This window comes from Myotis brandtii, unplaced genomic scaffold (genome assembly GCF_000412655.1).
Source record: "Myotis brandtii unplaced genomic scaffold, ASM41265v1 scaffold529, whole genome shotgun sequence".
Taxonomy (NCBI): domain Eukaryota; kingdom Metazoa; phylum Chordata; class Mammalia; order Chiroptera; family Vespertilionidae; genus Myotis; species Myotis brandtii.
Window position 1 is genome coordinate 488,987 of NW_005369934.1, and position 11,183 is coordinate 500,169.

The window sequence follows — 11,183 nt, forward strand, 5'->3', positions numbered from 1 at the left end:
AACCCCCCCCCCCCCCCCCCAACACACACACACACTAGAAAAAATGTCACTGGTTTGTAGGCCTGAAGAGCAACCACTCTCAAGCAAGACTTGGCTTGTGCATGCTATTTACCTTGGTTTTGTCTTCCTTGAATCAGCACGGGGGTTTTCCAAAGAAATGTCTTGAAAGAATGTTTATCCTCCAATGTGGGGAGCAATCACAGTTCAAACCATGCTTGGCCCGCTTTTAATGTTATAAATAATTCTCTGGGATAATCTTGGCTTATTTTGAACTGGCTACTTTAAACAAGAGGTCAGTCATAAACTGCTAAATAAAATGTGGTCTTTAACCAAGTGGACATTTAAAGTCTGTTTCTGTCTATAACTCATTTCACTTTCTACGTATTAGATGGTAATAAAGCAATTGCCGGTTATCCAATCTACAGCCAAGACTTTTAGAATTCTGAGCGTTCAGCAGAATATTTTATTATAAATATTGTTTTGCCTACTTGTAGTTTTCACCATAATAAAACAAGCTCCTTTAACTTTTACATGTAGGACCTATTCATGGCATGCATAATAGAACTACTCTCGTATTCTCACTAATTCCAACCCCAAAGCTACTGGTCTTCACACACTTGATCTACTACAGCAGTGAGATACAGGCAAGAATAGGAGACATTGACACACCCATATTTTATAATTATTTGTGGCAGAACAGTACCAAACAACTTTTGTATCTAACAATGATGCCTGGATTCTCAGAATAAAACATCGGTACAGGCCCTGGCCAGGTAGCCCAGTTGGTTAGAGTGTCATCCCCATACGCCAAGATTGTGGGTTTAATCCCTGTTCAGGGCACATACAAGAATCAACCAATGAATGCATAAATAAGTGGAACAACAAATTGATGGTTCTCTCCCCCTTCCTGTCTTTCTAAAAATCAATTAATCATTTTTTTAAAAAAGAAACTGAGAACTTCCTAGGTTCAAAAAGCAAACAAACAAAAACTTGAGTACATGAACCATTTTATGTGATGACTAACCCACCGGATTCCCTGTGATAGAATTCTCCACTTAATTTAAAGGAACACCCTGGGACCTGGATTGTTGCTGTCAGTACATCTCAAAAGGAGAACATAAATATGACTCAGTTGAATCACAATTTTCTGATATCAACTAGGTGCTGCTGGAGGGTCAGTCCCATCTTACTCATCATTGCCTCTAAGAGGTGTGCAGCCAGGGAAGGGGGTGGGGGTCGGAAACTGTATGTGCTTGGACACAGAAGCAAGAGAGCATGATCTCTTGGGAACTGCAGTGGCTTCAGTATGGTTAGAGTGCAGGCTCTCTGTGGACTGGTGTCAAGAGAGAAAACTGAAGATGATCTGATTTTAAAAGGCCTTGTAGAGACACTAAGGTATTGAACACACTAATCCAAGTGACCAAAGCAGAGACTTAAGTGGGAATTAAGTCTTAAGGGCATCAAAATTTTAAGGTATGTCTCAGATCTAACACATCTCTCTATTATCTTAAGACTAGAGGCCTGGTTCGTGCACTGGTGAGGTCCCTCGGCCTGGCCTGTGGGGATCAGGCCGAAACCGACTCTCCGACATCCCCCAAAGGGTCCCAGATTGCGAGAGGGCGGTTCTTGGGTGGTGCACCCCAGAATTGGGCTCCCTCTTCTCTGGTTCCGGGTGCGTCACCCGAGAACCGCAGCTGCCAAGTCACTGTAGCTCGGCAGCACCTGTGCTGAGCGTCTGTCCCCTGGTGGTCATTTCGCCTCATAGCTACCAGTCGAACCGTCAGACGGTTGCTTAGACTTTTATATAGATAGCCTCTGGTCTCTCGTGGCCTAATCATCTCTCAAGGAGAACAAGACATTGGGCTCCCTGCCTCCAGTTTCCCCGCAACCAACACTAGCACCACCATTACCACCACCAGCAACCCCCCTCACCCACCCACCCCCATTCACCTTCTTCCATGCTTCTTTGCCAGAATTACCTTTAAACCACACATCTGATCATTCACTTCCTGCTTAAAATTCTTTAAGGCCCCATCCACTCCAACCCTATGCCACATGAAGGCCTACCTAAAGGATAAAATCTAGATAGTACACAATGCCCTTTGCAGACTGCTCCCACCAAATTATGCAGCCTCATACCCCACTCTAGGCACTCGTCATACCACCAGCATTTTGGCAAGTATGCCATTCTCTTTCATACCTTTGGACCTGCCTCAGAGGCCCTGCCTGTAGGATACTTCTTTATGCTATACTTCCTGCCCAACCTTCTCTCCCTGCCAGAACTGCCTGAGAAGAGCTTACTTTGAGATACGCTTGAACTAGCCCAGCTCGCTCCTGCTCCCAGAGCTCACTGTGTCTTCCCTGAGATGCAGCAGCAGGGAGCTCCGGGTGGACTGTTACAGCATAGGCTTAAAGCCAGACAGTGCTGGGCTCTGTTCCTGAGCCTGCTATTCAGTCTCTGGGTGCTCTTTCCAAATTACTGAGTTTCCCTGAGCCAGTGTCTTCACCTGTAAAGTGGGTTACACTTGTACCTACTTTATGGGGTTGTTGGGAAGATTCAATGAGATGCATACTAAAAATATGTAGCACAACTCCTAGTCAATATCTTTCCTCTGTGTTAATAAATGGAGGTCTTTAATGTTAAGTAGTTTGTTGCTCATTTTTGTCATCTGTATCTCCTAGTACAAATAGTGCTAGGTTTGGCACGTGGGACATGCTCAATAAATACTTACTGAGTGTTGTATAAAGGAATGAAAAATCAATTATACCAAAAGAAATTCCAAATCTTAGCTTTTACAAAGAATACTACACGTGGATTTATTACAGGGGTAAAAGGTAAGGTTTGTTCTTCCATCATATGGTGAATTTCCTTGAAAGTTTGCTTCTGGAAGTGTAACCACCTTAGGGTTGTATATTAGGAGTTAAATGACCATTAATTTATGAGAATTGTGTAAAAGCAATGTACTCCTAAGCTGGTTTATATGTTTGATTAAATGTACATCTTAGTCGGATAAAATAACTGAATAAGAAACCAATATATTAGGGAAGAACTTTAAAAGTTCGTTAAAATTAATCCTCAATTGTTTCTTGTTTTGTAAGTGGCTTCCAAAGTCTTGAGTTTTATACTTTGTTATAAGTTTAAGAATCTATTTTTTAAAATTATTTTCAGAGTTCATCTGAGATTTAAGTGCAAAAAGTAACTGTTCTGACTTTTTGGTGTGTGCTTTTAAGGAACTCTCTTTTTGTATTGATTGATTTTAGAAAGAGAAGATGAGAGAGAGAAAGAAAGAGAGAAAAACACTGATTTGGTTTTCCACTCACTTAGGTATTAACTAGAGGCCCGATGCACGAAATTCGTGCAAGGGACTCGGCCCTCGCAGCCCCAGCTGCCCCAGCTGGCCCTCACAGCCCCGGTCGGCCCTTGCAGCCCTGGCTTCATCAGGAAGGTCGTCTGGATGGTCTTTCTGCTGTTCGGTCTAATTTGCATATTAGCTCTTTATTATATAGGATTGGTTGATTTTTGTATGTGCCCTGACCAGAGATGGAACCTGCAGCATTGGCACAAGGCTCTTACCAACTGAGCCACCCGGCCAGGGCATGACTTTTTGGTTTTTGTTTAAAATTTAAAAATCTCACCCACGTCTGCAGCATTGGGACAAGGCTCTTACCAATGGAGCCACCCGGCCAGGGCATGACTTTGGTTTTTGTTTAAAATTTAAAAATCTCACCCACGTTCATTGGTTGAATTTATGAATTAGTCAATACACCTGTGTTCATGGATACCATCCTAACTGCTTATCTGTATTTAGTGAATTACCTAAACTTCAGTAAGTACAAATCTAACCTCGTTTAGTTTTGAGAACCAGTAGAGCAGACAAACAGGTTTGAAAGGAATTTGCCTTTTCTTCTCCAAGGCAACATACTTTCTCATAGAATACTAAAGAGATGGAATTTTAATCCATATGTAGTTAAAAAGATGATAGCAAAAGTCTTGAGGAGAAGGTCCCCAAAATGATATTGCATGTATAAGAAAGAATACATTTCCATCATTGATATACACATACATTGTAATCTTAGAGTGAAAGATTCACAATGACTAGGCATAGAAATTATATGATGAATTGTAATCACATTTACTTTTGTTCTCTAGTCCTTAAAAAAGATACCTTAGTTTCTATGTAAAGCTTTTCGAAGGCTCAGTGACATTCCTTAGCATCCCTGATTTGTTTTAAAAATCAAAATTATTTGAAGAAGATAAGCTTTGTTGACATACAGAATAATTCTGGTAGCAAGAATGCAAATTAAAACAATCAGAGCCTTGTGTAAAGAATCTAAAGGCAACCTAACCCTATCTTCACCCTACAACCTGCTCCAGACACTGGAGGCTGGTTCCTCATTTTCAACGGAAAAGTAAACATAAAATTTCTTTGGAAAGAAGTAGCTTCTCATTTACACTGCTGAAATACAATCAGGAGAGAAGACCAGAGGAAAATGAATGAGTCTTAAAAAAAAAATAGAATTTCTTAGAGCAGCCCTAGCTGGCTTGGCTCAATGGATAGAGTGTCGGCCTGAGGATGAAGGGTTCCAGGTTTGATTCCAGTCAAGGGCATGTACCTCGGTTGCAGGCTCAATCCCTAGCCCTGGTTGGGGCGCGTGCAGGAGCCAACCAATCCACACATTGAGGTTCCTTTCTCTCTGCCTCTCCCCCTCCCTTCTACTCTCTCCAACAATCAATGGAAAAATCTCATGGATAGGGATTAACAAAAATAAAAATAAATTCTTAGAGCAAAGAACAGATGTATTATAAATAAAAATTTTTAAAAAAGAACAGAAATACATATTAAGAAACCCTTTGAAGTTTTTTTTTTGTTTCCTAGGCTAACCAATCATGAGAGGTGACAATACTACCTCTCTCTTTATTCTTTTTTAAAAATATTTTTAAATATATTTTTATTGATTTCTTTTTTTTTTAATCCTCACCCGAAGATATTTTTTCCATTGATTTTTAGAGAGTGTAAAGGAGAGGGAGAGACAGAAACAAACAGGAGCCTGAAACCAAGGGAGGTGCCCTTGACTGAAATCAAACCTGGGACCCTTCAGTCTGCAGGCCGGCACTCTATCCACTGAGCCAAACCGCTAGGGTTATTTTTTATTGATTTCAGAGAGGAAGGGAAAGGGCGGGGGAGAGAGAGAGAAATATCAATGATTAGGGAGAATCATTGATCTGTTGCCTCCTGCACACCCCCTACTGGGGATCGAGCCTGCAACCTGCGCCCTGACCAGGAATGGAACTGTGATCTCCTGGTTCATAGGCCAACGCTCAACCACTGGGCCACACTGGCTGGGATACTCTCTTTATTCTTGATTATAATACTCAATATCTTTATTCTTGGGAAGATACTCTAAGATGGGTTAGTTTTATAGTTGCATTTTAAATAGTATAGAAATGATAATAGTAGATTTACATTTTTCTCTTTATTCATGATACTCAAACCCAAGAGGGTTTTTTTATGACAGCACTTTTAATTAAAATAAAAATACATTGTCTGAAATTTTCTGTATATGTCAATGAGAATTTACATATTTACATTTTATTACTATTTTATTTTAAACTGAATATTTTAATGACTGTCTAGAATTTCAGGAACCAGAGTCATATCTATATATACCTTTGCTAAAAATGATATGACTTCAAAAATACACAGTACTAGTGATAACTATCATATAAATTAATTCTACGGCAAATAAAATATAATATGCTGTCTGTTTGCTTGCTATGTGCATAGCATGTTATTTTGTGGTTTTGGCTTCAATTTTCAAATTCATACACACACACCTCCAAAGCACCTGGCAAATTTAGATACACCAATTAAATAATCTATTGCATTGAAATTAAAAACAGAAGTAGGGTTAGAATGATGTTATAGAATTATTGGTAGAATTAAGAAACATCGATAGTCATATTTAAATTTGATTTTATTGACAGAGCATTTATTTTTGTAATTTGAGAATTGATCCCATTATTCAACCCAGATGTATTCCCTTGCACTTTATCAGTTATTTTCACTGTGTTCTCATTTCTAGTGTGCAAGACTATACTTAGGCATGCAAATTAAAGGGGAAACTTCACAGTCATCTGGTATATTTGGCCTATGTTGAAACCTAATCCAAAAAAGGGAAAGAAAGGAAAATCAGATTATATTTACATTTTAGGCTAGTATGAAGTAATGCCCTTGCCCACTTCAGCTAAATTATTTACATTTCTAATATTACAGCAGGTCCTCAAATAGCATTGCTTCTTCCAATGTCATTTCACTTCAACATTGATGAGGAAAATAAATTGTTTCCCATCTGGGGACACTGTGTGGAGTTTACATACTCCCCATGTCTGTGTGGGTTCTTTCTGGACACTCAGGTTTCCTCCCACATCCCAAAGATGTGCCAATGAAGTAAATTGGTATGTCTACATGTCTACACCAGTCTGAGTGGTGGTGGGTGTGGTGTAAGTGGCCCTGGGATAGAAGGGCATCTTGTCCAGGGTGGTGCCTGCTTTGTGCCCTGAGCTGTTGGGAGAGGCTCTGGCCAACCAGAGACCTTGAACTGGTTAGAAAATCATCATCTGACTGGTTTTTATTAATCTTTCTTAAATGTATGTACAGCTCACATTTATTTCAATGTTTAATATTAGAAGTGTTTGGGGTCTTTATTTAGAAGTTTGTGGTGTTTTTGTGATCAGAAATATGCTGTAATAACTTGACTCTTGTTTATATCAATTAGCCTGTGGTAAAATTGGTATAGCCCAGCCGTGGGCAAACTACGGCCCTCGGGCCAGATCCGGCCCGTTTGAAATGAATAAAACTAAAAAAAAAAAAGACCGTACCCTTTTATGTAATGATGTTTACTTTGAATTTATATTAGTTCACACAAACACTCCATCCATGCTTTTGTTCCGGCCCTCCGATCCAGTTTAAGAACCCATTGTGGCCCTCGAGTCAAAAAGTTTGCCCACCCCTGGTATAGACTGTTCTCTTAAAAGTCAGTTTCCAAGAGCCTATCCACGATGTTAAGTGAGGACTCTCTGTAATTCTAACCTCTATTCCTTACTTTGCCTTGAAAAAATTATTCCAGGTTTCCCTTTTATTCTGCATTTCAATGCTATTGCACAGAAGCTACATTTAGCATCTTGTGCACATTTAACTATAATGGGATTTATCTCCTTGTTAGTAATGACTGTGAATATGGATTAAAATTGAAGCTGTGATTTCCCTTGAGTTTTTCCTCCTCCTCGAAATTCTCTTTGTAATACTGTCTTTACTGTATTCTCTTGATCGAAGTTTCTCTTCCAACCTTTGAGCTGAAGATGTCCACATAATCCACCAATTTGGATTACCTTGTCAAATTTGACTGAATGGACAAACTAGGAGATAACTTGCTATGGTGCAGATTTTATTATCTGTACTTCTATTTCTCACTTGCATTTCATATTATACTTTTATTCCCCAAAAAAGACACTTACCTTGGTCTATCATGTTTAAATAAATTTATCAAGTATTCTTTATAGATTTGTTCATTGGTCTATGTTCTTTTTAAAAATATTTTTTTGATTTCAGAGAAGAAGAGAGAGGGGGAGAGAGAGAGAGAAAGAGAGGGAGAGAAACATCCATGATGAGAGAGAATCCTGGATCAGCTGCCTCCTGCACACCCCACACTGGGGATCGAGCCCCACCTCCTGCATGCCCCACACTGGGGATCAAGTCTGCAACCCCGGCATGTGCCCTGACTGGGAATAGAACCGTGACCTCTTGTTTCACAGGTTGACGTTCAACCACTGAGCCATGCCAGCTGGGCAGTCTATGTTCTTTTATTAAATCCCCTCCTGGGCTATTTCATTGAATTGGAATGATTATATTGAGCTAGAGGGTGGAAAGGTAGGTTTGTTTGATTTTTTTTAAAGTTGATTTCAGAGAGAAGAAGGGAGAGGGAGAAATAGAAACATCAATGATGAGAATCATCCATCAGCTGGCTCCTGCACTCCCCTTACTGGGGAATGAGCCCCAAACTGGGGCATGTGCCCTGACCGGAATCGAACTGTGACCTCCTGGCTCATGGGTTGATGTTCAACCACTGAGCAACACTGGCCAGGCTTGTTTGATATTTTGACATTTCAAACTGTTACCAAGCAGGGCAGCTAGCCCTGAATGGGTCTGCCTAGGACCGGCTGGTAGTATGTGGTTTCTTGACTTCATGCAGGAAAGATTTCACATTGTGAGTCCAGGTGATTTGGGGGGTATGTTTATTAAAGCTGGGGACAGTGAAACCAAGAGGGGCTGAGCACAGAAGAAGACACAGGAGAAGCATAGGCGGGGCTACTTTGGCTTTCCAGAAACGTTAGGGGAAGAAATGAGCCTAGGCAGGGCTGCTTTGGCTCACTGGGAAGTCAGAGAAAAGGGGGCCTTGAAGACAGGTTCAGGGGGTTAGCCCTGGACGAGCTGCCGCTGCCCATTGCTCCCCTGGTTGCACGTCTTGTGGGGAACCTTGGAGTCCTGGGGGCGAGGGGGGCGGGGGAGAGGGAAGGGAAAGGCACTGGGAATGTTCCCTGGAGGGAGAGTTCCTGCTGAGTCCTTTGAGGCTTGTTATCTCCCTCCTGCAGGCAAGAATCTTAGGGGAGGTCTCAGGGAAAGGTTTCAGCCAACTATTCATCCACGTGTGTCCTTTTAGGGTCAGTGATCTCTACTGATTGGTCAGCACCAGGGCAGGGGGTCATTAGTCATTGCAGCTGATCCTGGCATCGACCACATGGTTTTGCTGCTTTTCTGGGCCTGGAGGCCAAGATGGTTATCTCTGGGGAGGTGACCTTCTGTATTTGGCTGTGAATTGCTCGGCCAGCTTGTTCAGCTATCTGTCTCAGCTTCCCCATTCTACTCGCCAATAAATGTTCCTAGCATCTCACTATCCTGCCTCAAAAGAGGTTGATTTTCTAGACTTAGAAAATTTAAGCCCTACGTGATTTTCATATAAGGAAGGACAAATGCATGTAAATGACAGGGGACATATTTAAGCCTCTAACAGACCCTAGCTTCCCATCACTGAGAGTGTTCTAACAGAGGTTTGGCTGCCCACCAGCCTCACTTGTAAATCTGGAAAAATAATAGCATGTGTTTATCAGGTAGGAAGGGGTCCTTGTAGATGCTGGGAAGTTGCATGAGGGTTGCAAGGACCTCAGTTTTTTGTTTGTTTGTTTTTTATAACCAGTGCCCTGGCTCAATGGTTAGAGCATCAGCCAGCTCACCAAAGAGTCAAGGGTTCAATTTCCAGTCAAGAGCATGTTCCTGGGTTGCAGGTTCGATCTCCGGCCCTGGTCAGGGCACTTGAAGGAGGGAACCAATCCATGTGTTTCTCTCACATTGATGTCTGTCTGTCTCTCTCTCTCTCTCTCTCTCTCTCTCTCCCCTCTCTCTCTCTTCCACTCTCTCTTCTACTCTCTCTAAAAATCAATGGAAAAAATATCCTCGGGTGAGAATTAACAAAAAAACATTGTCAACTTTTTTTAAGTTTTTTTTAAAATTGAATTTTAAAGATAGAGGAAGGGCGAGGCGGGGAGGGGAGAGAAAGAGAGAAAGGGAGAGGAAGTGGGAGAGGGAGATAGAGAGAGAGAGAGAGAGAACGAATGAATGTGGGATCCACTGCCTCCTGCAGGCCCCCAGATGGCAGATTGAGCCCCAAACCTGAGCATGTGCCCTGACCAGGAATGGAACCAGCAACCTTTCAGTGCATGGAACGAAGCCCAACCAATTGAGCCACAGAGCCACACCAACCAACACGGGACTTTCTCAGTTTTAAAACTGAAAGTCCCACGTCCTGGAACCCCCTTAATCACAGCTGAACTAAATGACTGAGTTCTGTGAGGTTCTAGGATGCAGGGCTAACCTCAGGCCCCACTGAGAGGCAGGAGGATGTTTGTTGTCCATGCCTCCTAGTAGGCCTTCTCTCTTCCTCAGTTGCCCAGGGCTTTCACTTCTTTCCCTTGTCTGTCCTCAAAATCTGCTCTGCCAACTGCCAGTTTATCCTATATAATAAAAGCCTAGGTGGCATCGCGTGACATCGCCACAAGATGGCCATCACCTGATGGCTGGCAGGGGAGGGCAGTTGTGGGCAACCAGGCCTGCAGGGGAAGGCAGTTGGAGGGCAACCAGGACAGCAGGGGAGGGCAGTTGGGGGCAACTGGGCTGGCAGGGGAGGGCAGTTGGGGGTGATCGGGCCGGCAGGGGAGCAGTTAGGTGTCAATCAGGCCAGCAGGGGATTGGTTAGGGGGCGATCAGGCTGGCAGGCAGGCGAGCGGTTAGGTGCCAGCAGTCCCAGATTGTGAGAGTGATGTCCGACTGCCGGTTTAGGCCTGATCCCTGTGGGTGTCCCCGATTGGAGAGGGTGCAAGCCAGGCTGAGGGACACCCCCCCCACCCCGCATGAATTTTGGGCACCAGGCCTCTAGGATAAATAAATAAAATTTATGTATAAATAAAACATATGCTTAAAACGTTACTTTTTCAAGTGCTATTTACAGATACCAGATATCAAAGCCATAAGATAAAATAATGTTTCTCAAGTGTTTGCAAGAATCAGCATATCTTGGAAGTCAGCAGGCCCTTACCTAACCATAATATGCTGATAAATTTAATTCCCTCATACACAGTAAGAATAAATATGTGAGCCCGGCCAGTGTTGCTCAGTGGTTGGGCCTTGACCCATGCACCAAGAGGTCACTGGTTTGATTCCTAGTTAGGGTTTTGGGCTCCATTCCCACTAGGGGGCAAGCAGGAGGCAGCTGATTGATGTTTCTATATCTCTCTCCCTCTCTTTTCCTCTCTTTCTAAAATCAATAAAAACATATTTTTTTAAAAAAATTTGTGAGTATATTATACATCTGCAATTTAAAAAATCACTAGCTGAGAGACCAAGATGGCGGCATAGGAAAACACCGGAAATTGCTGCCTCCGACAACAACTTCAAAAATACAACTAAAAGACAGAACGGTCATCATCCAGAACCACAGGAAGGCTGGCTGAGTGGAAATTCTACAACTAGAAGGAAAGAGAAGAGCACACAGACTCAGAGGAGCTACGAAAGTAAAGTGCAGAGGTACGGAGGCTCCGGCGCGCGCGGAAAGGGGCGGGCACCTGAGGACGC